The 19730-nt window shown below is 47.8% G+C and overlaps 1 protein-coding gene across 11 annotated transcripts in view; it reads right to left on the bottom strand.

Annotated features, from left to right (window-relative positions):
- Positions 1-14059, bottom strand: part of LOC132868988 (uncharacterized) — a 74583-nt gene extending 60524 nt beyond the window's left edge. For 7 of the 11 annotated variants that reach the window (XM_060902355.1, XM_060902361.1, XM_060902363.1 and 4 more), the window contains exon 1: positions 13666-14059. The gene's annotated coding sequence lies outside the window, so the exon portion shown is untranslated. Of the gene's footprint in view, positions 1-10249; positions 10369-11888; positions 12030-13033; positions 13139-13665 lie in introns of those variants that run through there. The other 4 variants (XM_060902356.1, XM_060902357.1, XM_060902359.1 and 1 more) reach the window with 4 other exon arrangements.
- Between the last annotated feature and the right edge of the window lie 5671 nt (positions 14060-19730).

The raw sequence follows: 19730 nt of genomic DNA, 5'->3' as shown, positions 1-19730 counted from the left end.
CTCCTCCCACACCCGAGTTTTTGCTTCAGTGACCGCCAGAGCCGCATTCTGCTTGGCCCATGAGTATCTGTCAGCTGCCTCTGGAGACCCACAGGCTAACCAAACCCGATACAACTGTCTTCAGCTTGACAGCTCCCCTCACCACAGGTGTCCACCACCGGTTTCAGGGATTACCGCCACGACAGGCCCCAACAACCTTGCAGCCGGAGCTCCACACGGCCGCCTCAGCAATGGAGGTACGGAACATGGTCCACTCGGACTCGATGTCCCCATCCTCCATATGCAGTTGAAGCTCTGCCGGAGGTGGTAGTTGAAGATCCGATGGACAGGAGTTTTTGCCAGACATTCCCAACATACCCTCACTACACGTTTGGGCCTACCAGGTCTGTCCGGCCTCCTCCCCTGCCATCTGATCCAGCTCGCCACCAGGTAGAGATCAGTTGACAGCTCTGCTCACAGGTTGTTAGGTATGCCCAATGTCACCTGAATAAGTAGGAACAGTATACATATGGCACTGAGTACAAGCAGGGACTCTGGCAACTAACTATGACAGCATAACTAAAAGGGGAGAGCCAGAAGGTAACACAGGCATGAGGGGCCCCGGGACATAAAGCAGCAGCCACTACACCGTCAACAAACTCAAGTGAGCAAGTGAGTGGGGGACTGACAGCATCCATACATCCCAGTTTACCAAAACACTATGTCTGAGGACCCTCCAGATCTACACCTTTACCGCATAAACAACATTAACAAAAGGCTTGACTAAACAGATATGTTTTCAGCCGAGACTTAAACGCTGAGACTGTGTCTGATTCCCGAACACTACTTGGAAGGCTGTTCCATATCTGTGGGGCTTTGTAAGAAAAGGCTCTGCCCCCTGATGTAGCCTTCACTATACGAGGTACCAGCAGGTAGCCTGCACCTTTTGATCTAAGTAGGCATGGCGAGTCATAGAGGAGCAGAAGTTCACTCAGGTACTGTGGCACGAGACCATTCAGTGCTTTAAAAGTCAATAGTAGTATTTTATAATCAATAAGAAATTTGATTGGGAGCCAATGCAGTGTGGATAAGACAGGGGTGATGGGGTCATATTTTCTAGTTCTAGTAAGGACTCTTGCTGCTGCATTTTGAACTAACTGGAGCTTGTTTATGCACTTATTGGAACATCCAGACAGTAAGGCATTACAATAATCCAACCTGGAGGTAACGAAAGCACGAACTAGTTTTTCCACATCATGTAGTAACATTAAATTTCTTATCTTAGCAATATTTCTGAGATGAAAGAAAGCTATCCGGGTAATGTTATCAATGTGAGTTTCGAATGAGAGACTGGAGTCAATAATCACTCCGAGGTCTTTTACTGCTGCACATGAAGAAACAGAAAGGCCATCCAGAGTTACTGTGGAATCAGAAAACTTACTTCTAGCTGCATGTGGTCCGAGTACAAGTACTTCAGTCTTGTCAGAGTGAAGCAGAAGGAAGTTAATAAGCATCCAGTGTCTAATGTCCTTTACACATTCCTCAATTCTATTAAGCTGGTGTCTCTCATCAGGTTTTGCAGAAACATACAACTGTGTGTCATCAGCATAACAGTGGAAACTAATACAATGTTTACGAATAATATCACCCAGAGGTAACATATATAAAGAAAAAAGCAGTGGACCTAAGACAGAACCTTGTGGAACACCATGCTTTACCTCAGTACATCTAGAAATATCACCATTTATAATCAACGTACCGATAGTGATCAGTTAAATAAGACCTATGTGTCCAAGACATACGGTCGCAGATTAGATGAAACAATCTATGGCCTAGGGTGTCCTCATGCCACGTGCACTTATGGACACCCTTATGCTTGAACATGGTGTTTGTTATGGCCAAACCATGCATGGCACAGAAGTCCAACAACAGAACACCACTCGGATTCAGATCAAGCAGGTCTTTCCTCCCAATCACACCCCTCCAGGTCTCACGGTCATTGCCCAGGTGAGCGTTGAAGTCCCCCAGTAAAACAATGGAGTCCCCTCATGGTGCACTGTCTAGTACCCCACTCAAGGACACCAAGAAGGCTGGGTACTCTGAACTACCATTTGGCGCATAAGCGCAAATGACAGTCAGAAACTGTTCCCTGACCCGAAGACACAGGGAAACGACCCTCTCATTTACTGGGGAGAACTCCAATGTTAGCACACCAAACTGGGGGGCTACCAATAGCCCCACCCCTGCCCGGCACCGCTCACCCTTGGCAACTCCAGCATGGAAAAGAGTCCAATCCCTCTCCAGGAAATTAGTTCCAGAGCCCAAGCTATGCGTTGAGGTGAGCCCAACTATATCTAGTTGGTACCTCTCAACCTCACGCACATGCTCAGGCTCCTTCCCCACCAGAGAGGTGACATTCCATGTCCCAAAAGCCAGTTTTGTCAGTTGGGGATCAGTATGCCAGGGCTTCTGCCTTTGGCTGCCACCTGATCCACAATACACCAGACCCTTACTGCACCTCCTGTGGGTGGTGGGTCCACAAGATAGTGATTCCATGTTGCTCCTTCAGGCTAGGCCTGGCCAGGCCCCACAGACACAGGCCCAGCCACTAGGTGCTCTCCAGCGAGCCCCTCCCCCAGGCCTAGCTCCAGGGTGGGGCCCCGGTATCCCTGGTCCAGGCGAGGGCACTCAGATCCTTGCTTTTTTCTCTCATGAGGGTCTTCAGAACCGCTCTTTGTCTGACCTCTCATCTAAGACCTGTTTGTCTTGGGAGACCCTACCAAGGGCAAATGCCCCCGACAACATAGCTCCTAGAATCACTGAGGCACTCAAACCTCTCCACCGCGTTAAGGTGGTGATTAAGGAGAACACACACACACACACATTATATTAAAAAAAAAAAAATCTCCTTCTCACCCCCGGCGGGGGGGTGGTATCCATGTCATCCTCAAGCTCGGGTCCTCTACCAGAGGCCTGGGAGTTTGAGGGTTCTGCGCAGTATCTTCGATGTTCCTAGGACTGCGCTCTTCTGGACTGAGGCTTCAGATGTTGTTCCTGGGATTTGCTGGAGCCACTCTCCCAGTTTGGGGGTTACTGCCCCAAGTGCCCCCACTACCACGGGGACCACGCAACCCTTGACCTTCCACATCCGTTCCAGCTGCTCTTTCAACCCTTGATACTTCTCAAGTTTCTCATGTTCCTTCTTCCTGATGTTGGCGTCAGCTGGGATCGCCACATCTATCACCACCACCCTCTTCTGCTCTTTGTCCACCACCACTATGTCCGGTTGGTTAGCCAGGATCTGTTTGTCAGTCTGGAAGCTGAAGTCCCACAGAATCTTGGCCCTGTTGTTCTCAGCCACCTTCTGTGGTATGGCCCATTGGGACTTGGGTATTTCTATTCCATACTGGTTGCAGATGTTCCTGTATACTATCCCAGCCACTTGGTTGTGCCTCTCCATGTACGCTGATCCAGCTAGCATCTTACACCCTGCTACTATGTGCTGGACTGTTTCAGGGGCTTCTTTGCAACAGTCTGCATCTTGGGTCTGATCTACTCTGGTAGATCCTGGCCTCTATGGCTCTTGTGCTTATGGCCTGTTCTTGTGCTGCCATGATTAGTGCCTCTGTGCTGTCTGTCAGTCCTGCATTATCCAGCCACTGGTAGGATTTCTTGATATCAGCCACTTCCTCTATCTGACGGTGGTACATGCCATGTAGGGGTTTGTCTCTCCAGGTTGTCTGTTCCTCCTCCTCCTCTGCACTCTCATCAGGGTTCTGCTGCCTGAGACATTCACTTAGCAGTTCATCCTTTGGGGCCATCTTTCTGATGTATTCTCGGATTTTCGATGTTTCATCCTGGACCGTGGTCTTGACGCTCACTAGCCCTCGGCCTCCCTCTTTCCGCTTAGTGTATAGTCTCAGGGTGCTGGACTTGGGGTGGAAGCCTCCATGCATGGTGAGGAGCTTTCTAGTCTTGATATCTGTGGCTTCTATCTCCTCCTTTGGCCAGTTTATGATACCAGCGGGGTATCTGATGACTGGTAGTGCGTACACGTTGATGGCTCGGACCTTGTTTTTACCATTCAGCTGACTTTTCAGGACCTGCCTTACTCTCTGGAGGTATTTGGCTGTGGTTGACTTCCTTGTGGCCTCTTCATGGTTTCCATTAGCCTGTGGGATGCCAAGGTACTTGTAGCTGTCTTGGATATCACCTATGTTGCCCTCTGGTAGGTCAATCCCTTCAGTCCGGATCATCTTGCCTCTCTTTGAGACCATCCGGCCACACTTGTCCAATCCGAATGACATCCCTATGTCATCGCTGTAGATCCGGGTGGTGTGGATCAGCGAGTCTATTTCTCGCTCGTTCCTGGCATACAGCTTGATGTCATCCATGTAGAGCAGGTGGCTGATTGTTGCCCCACTACGGAATCGGTACCCGTAGCCGCTCTTCGTGATGATCTGACTGAGGGGGTTCAGGCCTATGCAGAACAGCAGTGGTGATAGCGCATCTCCTTGGTATATGCCGCACTTGATGTTGACTTGGGCAATGGGTTTTGAGTTGGCCTCTAGGGTTGTCTTCCACATTTCCATTGAGTTCTGTATGAAGGTCCTTAGGTTCCTGTTGATCTTATACAGTTCCAGACATTCCAGTATCCATGTGTGTGGCATTGAGTCGTAGGCTTTCTTGTAGTCAATCCAGGCAGTGCACAGGTTGGTCTGTCTCTTCTTACAGTCTCGGGCGACTGTTCTATCGGCCAGTAGCTGGTGCTTGGCTCCTCTGGTGTTACTGCCAATTCCTTTCTGTGCCTCGCTCATGTATTGAGCCACATGCTTACTCATTTTTGCCGCAATGATGCCTGACAGGGCCTTCCATGTTGTGCAGAGACAGGTAATTGGCCGGTAGTTGGATGGGATGGGTCCCTTCTGGGGGTCCTTCATGATTAGGACTGTCCTGCCTTGGGTTAGCCATTCTGGGTGGGTTCCATCCCTCAGCAGCTGGTTCATCTGTGCTGCTAGGCGTTCATGGAGTGCAGTTAGCTTCTTCAGCCAGTACGTATGGATCATATCGGGGCCTGGTGCTGTCCAGCTCTTCATCTTTGACACTCTTTCTTGGACGTCTGCCATTGAGATGGTTACTGGTTCTTGTTCTGGGAGGTTGCTGTGGTCAGCTCTTAGGTCCACTAACCATTGGGCATCGGTGTTGTGTGATGCCTTTCTTTCCCATATGTCTTTCCAGTATTTTTCCACCTCAGCTCTTGGTGGGTCTGACCGGTTGTTGTTCCCCTGCCATTGAGACCTTGGCTGGTTCAGTGGAGAACAGCTTGTTTATTCTCCTGGCCTCTCCTTCCTTGGTGTATCTCCTCAACCGGGTGGCCAGAGCTGTTAGTCGCTGTTTGGCAGTTTCGAGTGCCTCTGGTATGGAGAATGAGTTGTACTTCCTGGGCGCCCCTTTATTCACCATGTTCCCTTTCTGTAGTTCAGCTAGCTGGCTAACTTCTCTCCTTGCTGCCTTTATCTTGGCCTCTAATCGTCTCTTCCATGGTGGATACTGTTTATGTCCCGAGCCCACCTTGTGTCCAAGCATCTCCATGATTACTGTTGCTGTACTGTGTATCAGCTTGTTGGTCTCAGTGATGGTTCTTGTGGAGATTGTCTTCAGAGCAGCATTCACATCTACTAGTAGATCTTCTGAAGGTACTTGGCAACTCAGCTTCGGTATTCGTCGGGGGCTCCAGGTTTCCAGTTGGGTCACGATCTTCCTTCTCAGGTCAGCAGCTCTTGTGTTGAGGCTGTTAGCTGTTGGGGCTTGGTACCCAATCTCTGGTTGTGGGGATGATGACATCTCCCCGCTGACCTGTCTTCCTGGCTCCCCCTTGCTGTAGCATCGTTGTTGTATTTCATTAATCTCTAGTTGTGATAGCAGATTTCGATTATGGATGTTGGAACACTGGGCTAATAGCTGTTTCTTTGTTAGCCTTGATTGTGGGTTTCGAAGTATCCAATGGTCCCACATTCTCTGCATGTATCCCCTCTCTCTGGGCTTGCTTGTATAGTAGCATTCCAGCAAATCCGTATTTTCTGTCCTCGTCCATCGATGTCTTGTTCCAGTAGCCCATTTCTCATCAGTTTGCCCTGGTTCCCTAGCAACTGACGCAGACCTTGTTGACCCGGGCGACGTCTGAGCCGGTATGACTCTTTCAGTTATGTTTTCACTCATTCCTGAGGTAGGCTGATATATCATGAGGGGTTTTTGCCTAAGGACCCTTACTGGATGATGAACCCCGATCTCCTGCGTCGTAGTCAGTGAGCGTTACCACTGTACTATCCAGCTGATTATATATATATATATATATAAATAAATAAAGAAGCTAATGGTAATGCTGCATTCTGATTCACTGAAGAACCTTTTGATTTAAAGAATTTTGTTGGAGCCACAGTGATTTTTTGTTAAATCAGAGTAAAACACCGAACACCAACATGATGTAATAGACATGATGGCTCTCAACTGGTTTTGCTTCAGGACCCATATTTTATGGTGGACATAAAGTCATGACCCAATACCACACTAAAGTTATTTATCAAAGGGATGTAAATGAAGAAATTCAGATTAATTTTGCATGATAATGTTAATACTAACATTAATTATCCATTGCGCGGGCGGCACGGTGGTGTAGTGGTTAGCACCATCATCTCCCAGCAAGAAGATCCTGGGTTTGAGCCCAGCGGCCGGTGAGGGCCTTTCTGTGTGGAGTTTGCACGTTCTCCCCGTGTCTGCGTGTGTTTTCACCAGGTGCTCCAGTTTCCCCCACAGTCCAAAGACATGCAGGTTAGGATAACTGGTGGCTCTAAATTGACCGTAGGTGTGAGTGTGAATGGTTGTTCATCTCTGTTGCCCCTTTTCCACCAAAGCAGTTCCAGGGCTGGTTCGGGGCCAGTGCTTAGTTTGGAACTGGGTTTTCTGTTTCCACTGACAAAGAACTGGCTCTGGGGCCAGAAAAACTGGTTCCAGGCTAGCACCAGCTCTTTGCTGGGCCAGAGGAAAGAACCACTTATGTCAGCGGGGGGGGCGGAGTTGTTAAGACCAACAACAATCGCAAGACCGCGAAAGGTCGCCATTTGTAAGCGCCGAGAAGCAGCAGCTGTACAAATGCAAAGTCATCCATTATTGTTGTTGTTGCTGCTGCTGCTTCTTCTTCTCCGTGTTGTTGTTGCTTCGATATTCGCGCCAAGGTTTATGCAAACATAGCGATGTAACTGACGTATACAGCAACGTAACTGACGTATACAGCGACGTAATGACGTGGCTCCCCTTAGCACCACAAGCTATGGAAAAGCAAACTGGTTCTCAGCTGGCTCGCAAGTTGAACGAGTTGTGAACCAGCACCAGCACTGGCCCCGAACCAGCCCTGGAACTGATTTGATGGAAAAAGGGTATGAGTGTCAGCCCTGCAATGACTTGGTGACTTGTCCAGGGTGTACCCCGCCTCTTGCCCATAGTCAGCTGGGATAGACTCCAGCTTGCCTGCAACCCTGTAGGACAAGTGGCTACAGATAATGGATGGATGGATTATCCATTGCACCATTGCACAGGCCTAATAAAGTTGATTATTAATCATTTATTATCTCAGATAACAGGAAATAAATAAATTTACATATTGAGTTGATAAGATTATAAGGCATAAGTATTTACAGTGGAAAATATCTGTTTATTAAATGTAAGTTACATGATTAATCAAGTGCAAAATTAATTATTCACATGACATTCATATGAAAATGAGCCACTATATAAATGCATGTCATAAACCTGAGGAAGTGCAGTTTACTGCTGAACTAAAACACACCAAGACAAATATTAAATAACACATTTCACACTTAATATGAAAAAAACAAACATCATAATGAGGAACAGGAACAGAGCTGAACTCTTGGCCTGTGAAATCACTCAGAGACCTGAGGACGTGAGTCAGGGCGTGGCACAGTGGTTATCACTGTTGTCTCACAGTGAGAAGGTTCTGGGTTTGAATCTCATGGCTGATGAGGGCTTTTCTGTGTGGAGTTTGCATGTTCTCCCTGTGTCTGTGTGGGTTCCCCCCCACAGTCCAAACATGCGATTTGGTTAACGTGGAGTTGCTGTGATCAGCGCAAGCTGCAGTGGTTTCACAGCCACAATGTCTGTCTGTATATCTCACTATGGCAAAGGTAGATAAATTAAAAACACTTCATGGTGATGAGATTCAGACTGAGAATGTGAGCTCAGATCCCTCTGTAGATGGTTTAGTTTGAGTGTATAATCATCTCTGGCCTTCAGGACCATGACCTGCTGCTGTTTCAGGTCTCTTCCTCTTGTGGAGAAACTCGGCTTTATAATAATCAATAATCAGTTAAACTTGTATAGTGCCTTTCTCATACCCAAGGTCACTTTACAATTAGGGAGAAGAAAAAATTTAAAATAACAAAGAAGTCTACCAAAAAAAAAGGTCAGGATGTCATTCCAATGGTGTAGCTGCCACAGTCCCACAAAAAGGCGCACGAAAATAAGTCCCACACCGCCTGCACAGCCGCTGCCGGGCGATGCCACCCGGAACACTGCGCCATGGATCCATAAAGTGAGCAAAGAAGCACTGTCACACAGAACGCCGGTAAGTCCCAAACTGCCTGCACAGGCACCGCAACGCCACCAAGCAACATCGCTCAGAACATCATGCCAAGCACTAAAGCACCGCCGCACAGAGCGCTGGACAACCATGATGTTAAAATAGCAATGATCTCACTGCAGTCCATAGCCAGGAGCACAGGCATCACCCACGGAGGACCAAGGCCTGGAGGGAACCGACACCCAAAACTGGGTCCGGAGCTACAACACAACTGGCGGACAAAACACTCAAACAAAAACAAAAGAGAAAATAAAATAAAAGTAAAAAGCTCCAGTGAGAAGTGGCAGCCAGAGTGCGCAAGGCGTACTCTTAACCGGGAACGGAAAACTTTATGGCTTCAGTGTTTGTTTTTATTATGAATTCCAAGGACTTTTAAAGGCCAAACAAAATACCGTCACCTGCACAGAACACACTTCCCTCCTGACTTCCCTTTATCCTGAAGAGCTGGGGGTTTTAGCCGTTTATCAGTTTTAGGATCAAATTGCTTATGAATTAAGGGCAGAATTGACAGAATTTTATTGGACGCACAATATGACTGGGGAGTGTCCATCATCATCATCATTATTATTATAGAATAGAAGCTTTATTGTCCCCTAGGGGAAAATTGTTCTCAATGAGTGAGCATGTTTTTTCTTGTCTTGTCTTGTCTTTACCATAAAAACACATAAAACATAGACACTTTGCGCACGACACTTAACACATAAAACCAATATGATCACAGGGATTTAGTGCACTTGATCTGTGACAAAAACAGCTGATCAAATTTTCCAGGAATCCCCATAAAGTTTAAAAAAAATTTTTACCTTTTCAGGTGTTTATTTAAAAAAGTAATTGCTTGAGGTATATATGATTGCCTAGTTCTATTTTTTGAAAGGGCAGGGTAGCGGTACCGGCTCTGTGAAGGCAACGATTCGAAGGCAATAGATAGTGGATGCCTGGGGTCTGCTGAAATTTTTTCAGCCTTGTTGAGGGACCTAGATCTGTATGCGTGTTCTAAACTGTTTAGGTTCATGGCTAGCAGTTTACATGCAGTGGTCACTATTCTCCTCACAGTATGTTTTTGGGCTACTGTTGCATTTCCAAACCAGCAAATTAAGCAGAATGTTAAAACACTCTCAATAAAGGCCGTATAGAACATCTTGAGCATTGTACATTCAACATCGAATACAATCAACTTCTTAAGAAAATAAAGCCTTTGTTGCCCTTTTTTCTGAATGTGTTCTGTCCACTGATCCCACTTCAGTTTGTTGTCCAAAACTACCCCCAGGTATTTATATTCAGTAACAGACTGTATAGGTTGTCCTCTGATGGTTGCCTGATAGGGTGTACTGACTCTCCTAAAGTCAATTGCCATCTCTTTTGTCTTTGATGTATTTAACAAGAGATGAGACTTATCACACCAATTTATAAACGTGTCTAAAACAGGGCCATGACCCAGCTCATCATCCTGGAGGAGGCTGACCAATGCTGTAACATTGGCAAACTTAATTAAATGCCTACCAGGGTGGGAACTGGTACAGTTGTTAGTATAAAGAATAAACAACAAAGGGGATAAGACCCAGCCTTGGGGGGAGCCAACATTGGAGATGATTTTATCAGAAAAAAGGGGCCCACCTTTACACGTTGGACTCTCTGTCTTAGAAAGTCAAGCAACCATAGAATCAGACCTCCATCCAGTGAAAAGTCCTCTACCAATCTATGGGCCAGGATAGTGGGTTGAATTGTGTTAAATGCTGACGAAAAATCAAAAAATAAAATTTTAACATGAGTTTTAGATGCCTCAAGATGTGAATAAACAAGATGTAGCAGGGTTACAATGGTATCATCGACCCCCCCTGCTGGGCTGATATGCGAATTGCAGGGGGTCTAGTAATGTATGTGTTTTTATTGTGATGTGTTTTTTAAAGGACCCATGGCATGGTGGTTTGTTGATGCTTTAAACGGGCTCGTGGAGGTTTCTGGATGTTATATCCGCAGCCTTTCTCGAAATGAACCCTCGGAACGTAGATATAGCCTCCTGGGAGAAAGCCCCATTTCAGCCCTTTTCCCAGTGCGTCGTTTTGCTAATGAGAAGCATGGAGGCGGGGAAGGGTAGAGGGAGGGGGTGGGCCATGGGGGGAGGGGGCGGGACTGCCGTCTGCCTCCCAAGCCGGCCAAGAGCACTCCTCGTCGGGCACGGCCAGGCGGGCGAATGCCCTGGTCCGTCCGCCCTGTCTAAAAAAAAAAATGGTACAACTCGAGCCCATGGTAAAACTGGGACTTTGTAATTTTTTCCCGCCTGAGGCCCATGGTAAAACTGAACAGTGGGACTTTGTCATTTTTTTCCGCCTAAGGCCCATGGTAAAACTGCACTTCCAGGAGGGGCTGCTGTCTGCCTCCCAAGCCGGCCGAGAGCACTCCTCGTCGGGCACGGCCAGGCGGGTGAATGCCCTGGTCCGTCCGCCCTGTCTAAAAAAATGGTACAACTACAGCAACATATCGCTTATCCAACAGAAGACATGCATTGCGGAGCAATAGTCAAACATAAGCTCATAAGTTACAGTCAATTTCCAGACTAAACTCAGTTTAACAGAGCATGCTTTTTGGTTTTAGTGCAGAGTACCTGGCTAACTGCAGGAAGCGGTTAGCTGCACAGCTAATGTAGCCATTGCAAGGCTAATGTGGCGCCGATTTTAAAACAGGCAAAACGACCAGTTATACACTTACTTGTTCGCTGTTTGTGGCTGATGCGGCAGGGATGCTTGGTACGGACCCAGGCTTCAGTGACAGCTGATGTGCAAAACCTGCCCTGTACTGTCCCAAGTTGTGGAAACATTCATCAGGAAAATGCTTCCGACAAACATACACCGTCTTAGGTAGACTCGACGGCGTATTATTGGAGTAAATAAAATTAAGCCACTGCGTCTTCAGGGGCTCTCCTGTCGGCAGTAAAAACAGACTCTTTTCTGTGTTGTCACATCCATGCACAGCGCAACTTTTGAGCTGGGCGGGGCAATCCATACAGTGGGTGGGAATCCGGGGGGGGGGGGATCATCTCCCTTGCTGACGTAGTAAAGGGAAGAGCTTATCAATGCGCCGTTTTGACGCGCCATTCTCAAATATTGGGCATAGTTTGGTTTACACATTATGAAATTTCTAGCCACTGGGGTGACTTAAGAAGGTCAGAGGAACTCATTTTAACGTTAAAAAACCTCAGAAAGTGAAAATTTCATGCCATGGGACCTTTAACCATCCTTTCAAAACATTTCATTACCAATGATGTTAATGCTATGGGACAGTAATGGTTATGTTCAGTCGCGGAGGGAATCTTAGGAATGGGAATGATAGTTGATGTTTTCCACAGGAGCGGCACACTATGCTGATCCAGAGAGGCCTGAAAAATATAAGTGAAAACGGGGGACAGTTGTTCTGCACAGTATTTCAGCACCTTACCACTGATGTTATCTGGGCCAGGGCTCTTGCGTATGTTAGTTGTTCTGAACAGTGAATGGACCTCTGTCTGCTTAACAGTAATATTGTGAGGTGCTGGCAGCTCTAACTGGTTTTGTTCAATAATATTTTTGCCACCTCCTTCAAGACAGGTAAAGAACAAGTTAAGTTGATTTGCCTGCTCCTGCTCCTCACCAACCCTAAAACCTATATGGCATTTCCCTCTGCCTTTGTAGGGAATGCTAGTCATGGTTTTGATACCCTGCCATGCCTGCCAAGGGTTTCCTAGGGCCAGATTTTGTTCTACTTTTTGTTTATAGGCATTCTTATCTATCTTTATCTGCCTTTTAGTTTCTCTTTGTATGTCTCTCTTAACTATCTTGTTTTTTTGGATGTAGGCCCATTTCTTTTTGTTTAACAGGTATTTTAATTTCTTTGATACCCAGGGTTTGTTACTGGGATACATCTTAAAAGTTCTAGTGGGCACCACTAAGTCCTCACAAAAGGTTATATAGTCTGAAATTACTTCAACATGTTCATTCAGATCTGAGCATTTAAAAACCTCCCATGAGGTGCAGTCAAAACACCCCTGAAGAGATTTAATCACATCCTCATTCCAGATCTTGACAGTCCTAATCTGGGGTTTTCTCTCTTCAAAAGCCGCTGATAGGCTGGCCCAGGGGCGATTCTAGCATCTGATCTTTGGGGGTGCTTAGCCCCCAGAGCTGACAGAGGCACCTGGCTTGAACGACAGTGTTTCCACGTTTATTCCGCATTTAGACCAGACTTAACTAGACAAGAAGACTAGACAAGACTAGACAAGACTAGACTTATGCAATGTTTTAACAGAAGCTGACCCAATAAACTATGATATCTACACATTTACAACTACTGACACAAATATTTACGTTATATTTTAAATTAAACAAGACCTACTACTGCATTTGTAATGTTGGAGCTATTCCGTACCTTCACATCTCGCTATGCCAGTAATACTCAGGTGCTACTTCGAGTTCCTCATCGGCGTGGAATCCAGTTAAAAAACCCACCATGTCGTAGCAAGCACTCGCGCGGACAGGCAACCCAATCAGAGGGGACGCAAGGAGGAGGAGAGGGATTTTACTGCTCATAGAACTATCACGTAACAGGTGAATTCAACAACACACACACGCCCGCACACACATTCATTGCGCAGTGCTCAAGGGCGCTTATTTCTGAAAATTACGTCCAAAAGCAGTGTTTTTGAGGGTGCTGAGCTAGGAGGTGCTGAGCTCGTTTTTGGGGGTGCTTGAGCACCCCCAAAAATAGGCTAAACACGCCCCTGGGCTGGCCGGAGATGTGATATTATTATTATTATTATTATTATCAGTGGTAGTCTTTACTGATTTACTTTTTTGGAAACAGTCATTTACTTTGTCAAATTTTTCCGCGCGACTCACTGAGCTGAAAGATTCTCGAACCGACAGATTTATCAATTAAATTACATTAGCTAGAACACACACACACACGCGCACACACACACAGAGAGCACGCACGAAATATGAGACACAGACAGACAGACAGACAGACAGACACTCAGGTGAGCTCGGAAGTAAAGGTACCTCAGGGTGAAAGTCGCTGTCCTGCGCGGCGGTGATGCGGAGCTCCGTGATGACCACCGCTCTCTCTCTCTCTCTCTCTCTCTGCAGGTTCGAAAATTCCCCCCGCGTTCTGTCTCACGCCTCTGCTGCAATTCACTTTCACTATTGAACGTGAGTGCCGGGGAGGGATTGAAAACTCTCTCTCTCTCGTGTGGTAGGTCCTTCGCCTCTGCGTGGGTTGCCAGAGGTTTTCTCTTTAAATCCCCCACACAGCGGCCAGTGAGGGGCTTCAGGGACGAGTCCCAAAAACCCCACGATCTGAACTCCGACCCGATAATAAAAATAATAATAATAAAAAAGTTAAATATGTTCATGTTGGCAGCTGAAAGGATTTAATCAATTAAAAAAAAAAACCTCCGGTGTTGTAGAAACACCTCACTGTTCCTCTCCCTGCACTGGCTTCCTGTAGCTGCTGCAGTTCCCCCCCCCCCCCCAAATCCTCCAGCACCGCCGAACCCAACTTTCCGTCTCTCAGGGGACACAGAAGACCTGCATCAACACTCTGCTCTGCTCTCTAGGTGATGGAATAAACTTTCCCCAGATATCAGAAGCTCTGAGTCACTGACCGTCTCCAAACAATGACTAAAGACCCACAGGATCTCTTCCTGAACTATCACATCACATGTTTAAATCATCAAGTTCATGAAAAGATCAGTGTGTGTCTGTGGTTCTAAGTGTATTCCCTCCCAACAGAGTTTTAGACTGATGTTGTTCTGACTTCGAGACTCAGTGAATCAGGATGGATTTATTGATCGAGACTTTAAAGCACTGGAGAAGTAGCTCTGGATCAGAACCTCTGCCAAATGCCATCATTGTAAATGTAGAAAAGCTCAGAAGAAATAGCTCAAGTTCATAAAATAAATTAAAGTCAAAGAAAACCCAAAATAAACTGTCAATCATGGCAAGTGCTCTGATGTGCCCCTGCCTGTTTAAATTAAATTAAAAAAAAACTTTTAACTTCAATTTATCCATTTTAAAAGTTATGATATTGCTAAAAATAGGCTTACCTGGGCGTGGCCATTTGCACTGAAACCGGATACCACTTGTGATGTAACTGGATCACTAGAACACCATTTAACTTCGTAACATAAAGGCTCCTCTGTCAAATAAACGCTTCTCAGTCTTTAAAAAAAATTGCTGGGCGCCACTGCGCTCTCTCTCTCTCTCTCTCAGTTCACTGTTTCAGATGGGTTAAATGCAGAGAAAAACTTCACTGCGCTGTAATGTTTATGTGACGAATAAAGGCTTCTAATTCTAAAAATCAAATCAGAAATTTTCTGCAACCATGTGATTTTTACTGGCAACAAAATCAACAGATTTTACATTTATGAAGTTTAAATCTCACTTGACTCGATAATGCACACGCAGTACTGACACAGATACTAGTCTACAATCCCGTTGCCATAGCGACACAAATGTGAATAAAAACAAAGTCTCGTCTTCTTCCGCTTATCCGGGACCGGGTCGCGGAGGCAGCAGTCTAAGCATGGAAGCCCAAACTTCCCTCTCCCCAGACACCTCGGCCAGCTCCTCGGGAAGAACACCGAGGCGTTCCCAGGCCAGCCGAGAGACATAGTCCCTCCAGCGTGTCCTGGGTCTTCCCCGGGGCCTCCTCCCGGGGGGACATGCCTGGAACACCTCCCCAGGGAGGCGTCCAGGAGGCATCCGAAAAAGATGCTCGAGCCACCTCAGCTGATTCCTCTCAATGTGGAGGAGCAGCGGCTCTACTCCGAGCTCCTCCCGAGTGACTGTGCTTCTCACCCTATCTCTAAGGGAGCGCCCAGCCACCCTGCGAAGGAAACTCATTTCGGCCGCTTGTATCCGCGATCTTGTTCTTTCGGTCACTACCCAAAGCTCATGACCATAGGTGAGAGTTGGAACGTAGATCGACCGGAAAAATTGAGAGCTTCGCCTTTTGGCTCAGCTCCTTCTTCCCCACGACGGACCGGTAAAGCGACCGCATCACTGCGGAGGCTGCACCGATCGGCCTGTCGATCTCACGCTCCATCCTTCCCTCACTCGTGAACAAGATCCCGAGATACTTAAACTCCTCCACTTGAGGCAGGACTTCTCCACCAACCTAGAGAGGGCAAGCCACCCTTTTCCGGTCGAGAACCATGGCCTCGGACTTGGAGGTGCTGATTCTCATCCCAGCCGCTTCACACTCGACTGCAAACCGCCCCAGTGCATGCTGAAGGTCCTTGTTTGAAGAAGCCAACAGGACAACATCATCCACAAAAAGCAGAGATGAAATCCTGTGGTTCCCAAACAGGATTCCTTCCGGCCCCTGGCTGCGCCTAGAAATTCTGTCCATAAAAATTATGAACAGAACCGGTGACAAAGGGCAGCCCTGCCGGAGTCCAACATGCACTGGGAACAGGTCTGACTTACTGCCGGCAATGCGAACCAGACTCCTGCTCCGTTCGTACAGGGACCGGACAGCCCTTAGCAAAGAGCCCCGAACCTCCATACTCCCGAAGCACCCCCCACAGAATACCATGGGGGACACGATCGAATGCCTTCTCCAGATCCACAAAGAACATGTGGACTGGTTGGGCAAACTCCCATGAACCCTCGAGCACCCTATGAAGGGTATAGAGCTGGTCCAGTGTTCTGCGACCAGGATGAAAACCGCATTGTTCCTCCTGGATCCGAGGTTCGACTATTGGTCGAATTCTCCTCTCCAGTACCCTGGAGTAAACTTTCCCTGGGAGGCTGAGAAGTGTGATTCCCCTATAATTGGAGCACACTCTCCGGTCCCCTTTCTTAAAAAGAGGGACCACCACCCCAGTCTGCCACTCCAGAGGCACTGTCCCTGACCGCCACGTGATGTTGCAGAGGCGTGTCAACCAAGACAGCCCCACAACATCCAGAGACTTGAGATACTCAGGGCGGATCTCATCCACCCCCGGTGCCTTGCCACCGAGGAGCTTGCAAACCACCTCAGTGACTTCGGCTTGGGTAATGGACGAGTCCACCTCTAAGTCATCAGCCTCAGTCTCCTCAGTGGAAGACATGATGGTGGGATTGAGGAGATCCTCAAAGTATTCCTTCCACCGCCCGACAATGTCCCCAGTCGAGGTCAACAGCTCCCCACCCGCACTGTAGACAGTGTTGGCAGAGTACTGCTTCCCCCTCCTGAGGCGCCGGACGGTTTGCCAGAATTTCTTCGAGGCCGACCGATAGTCCTTCTCCATGGCCTCCCCGAACTCCTCCCAGTTCAGAGTTTTTGCCTCCGCAACTGCCCGAGCTGCAGCACGCCTGGCCTGCCGATACCGGTCAGCTGCCTCAGGAGTCCCGGAGGTCAACATGGCCCGATAGGACTCCTTCTTCAGCTTGACAGCATCCCTTACTTCCGGTGTCCACCACCGGGTTCGGGGATTGCCGCCACGACAGGCACCGGAGACCCTGCGGCCACAGCTCTGAACAGCTGCGTCCACAATGGAGGTAGAGAACATGGTCCACTCAGACTCAATGTCCCCCGCCTCCCTCGGAAGCTGGGAAAAGCTCTCCCGGAGGTGGGAGTTAAAGACCTCCCCAACAGAGTGCTCGGTCAGACATTCCCAGCAGACCCTCACCATACGTTTGGGCCTGCCAGGTCTGTCCGGCTTCCTCCTCTGCCAGCGGATCCAACTCACCACCAGGTGGTGATCAGTTGACAGCTCAGCCCCTCTCTTCACCCGAGTGTCCAAGACATAGGGCCGGAGATCAGATGAAACGACTACAAAGTCGATCATCAACCTCCGACCTAAGGTGTCCTGGTGCCACGTGCACTTATGGACACCCCTATGCTCGAACATGGTGTTCGTTATGGACAAACCGTGACTAGCACAGAAGTCCAATAACAAAATACCACTCGGTTCAGATCGGGGAGGCCGTTCCTCCCAACCACGCCCCTCCAGGTGTCACTGTCGTCGCCCACGTGAGCATTGAAGTCCCCCAGTAGCACAATGGAGTCCCCAGTCTGAGCACCCCTCAGTACCTCTCCCAGGGACTCCAAGAAGGCCGGATACTCTATACTGCTATTTGGCCCGTAGGCACAAACAACAGCAAGAGCCCTCTCCCCAATCCAAAGGCGCAGAGAGGCGACCCTCTCGTTCACTGGGGTAAACTCCAACACCTGGCGGCTGAGCTGGGGAGCTATAAGCAAGCCCACACCAGCCCGCCGCCGCTCACCACAGGTGACTCCAGAGAAGTGGAAAGTCCAGCCCCTCTCAAGGAGCTGGGTTCCAGAGCCCAAGCTGTGCGTGGAGGTGAGCCCGACTATCTCTAGCCGGTACCTCTCAACCTCCCGCACAAGCTCAGGCTCTTTCCCCCCCAGCGAAGTGGCATTCCATGTCCCAACAGCCAGCCGCTGTGTCCGGGGATCAGGTCGTCGAGGCCCCTGCCTTCGACTGCCACCCAATCCACACTGCACCAATCCCCTACTGCTACCTCTGTGGGTGGTGAACCCACAGGAGGTCGGGCCCACGTCACCTCTTCGGGCTGAGCCCAGCCAGGCCCCATGGGCAAAGGCCCGGCCACCAAGCGCTCGCATACGAGCCCCAACCCCGGGCCTGGCTCCAGGGTGGGGCCCCGGCTGCGTCATACCAGGCGACATCACAGTCCTTGCTTTTTTCTCCATAGGGGTTTTTGGTGAACTGCTCTTGGTCTGGCCTGTCACCTAGGACCTGTCTGCCTTGGGAAACCCTGACAGGGGCATAATGCCCCCGACAACATAGCTCCTAGGATCATTCAAGCACACAAACCCCTCCACCACAATAAGGTGGCAGTTCAAGGAGGGGTTAAAAAAAAAGTGTCACATAAAAATACAAAGACAAAAATACCCACTGAGTAGGCGACGGTGGAGCATTTATCTGCAGCAAAAGGCTCCCCAATGTGTGTGTGTTCCCTGATTGGTCTTATTTTTACACCCAAACGTTTGACACTCTGCATCTTCAGGGTCGTTTCCATCAATTTCGAAGTGATGTATCCACTCAATCTCAGCCTCGGTAAGTCACGTGGTGAGTGACATCACAAGCTCAGATTCTGTCATGTAATTTATACTCAGAGTGCAATATTTGAACCTCAGAGAGAATGAGATGTCAGCGCCCAGAGAAATTGTTTATTTTTTAACGTAAAATCTGTACACAGTAAACAGGTACAAACCAGGGCTTTACATTAGCACCCGCCCACTCCCCAAATGTGGGTAAAATTAGGCTTTGGCGGGTAATGACTTTAGTCCCACTAGCCACTTTGGCGGGTGGTTTATTCTGTGGTATGACAATATATTTTAATTGTAGTTTTCTCTGAAGGCATCTGATATAATAAACGCATTGCAAAGTAATATTACACACCTACAACTCCCATGAGCACCTGCATAAACATTCTGACAACATGTTAGAATTGTTTAGAACGTTCGTTAACGACTCAGATAAAATCAGTGATGCGGTAACCTGCGGTTAATGAACGAAGCAACAAAGTTGCTGACGACTGACAAGCGCACTATGTGGCGCATATAGCTGAGTTTCAAACCCTGCTGCTCAGGGAAAAAGGGGCAGAGATGATCAGGGCCGGAGCAGCATTTTAAAATCACAGATGGAGCTGCTGGTTAGAAACGTTCACGCGATTGGAAAGAAGTTGATCCGCCCCAGCTATCAACTTACGGCCTGCTGGAAGCCTCAGGTCACGAAGACCATTTTTCATGGACCATTCAGACTCATCTGATGATGGATGTAATGAGGACATTTAATGTCTTTCTCTACACATGTTTACACACACACACACACACACACACACACACACACACACACACTATTAATAGATAATACATAATATACATAATAATACTTGATAATACACATAATACTTACATATCAAAACATCAAATGTTTTTCAACGATAAATGTTTTGAATTGGACTTTTAATATTTGAGTCAGTTCAGTTGTACTGAATGTTATTTTTCATATTATATGATATTTCGTATTGTAAGGGGCTTGAATTTGAGTTCAATAAACAAAATACTCTGTTTATATTTTTGTCTGAAC

This window comes from Neoarius graeffei, chromosome 20 (assembly GCF_027579695.1).
Source record: "Neoarius graeffei isolate fNeoGra1 chromosome 20, fNeoGra1.pri, whole genome shotgun sequence".
Taxonomy (NCBI): Eukaryota; Metazoa; Chordata; class Actinopteri; order Siluriformes; family Ariidae; genus Neoarius; species Neoarius graeffei.
Note: the sequence above shows the minus strand (reverse complement) of the source record. Positions and strands in the feature narration are given on the sequence as shown.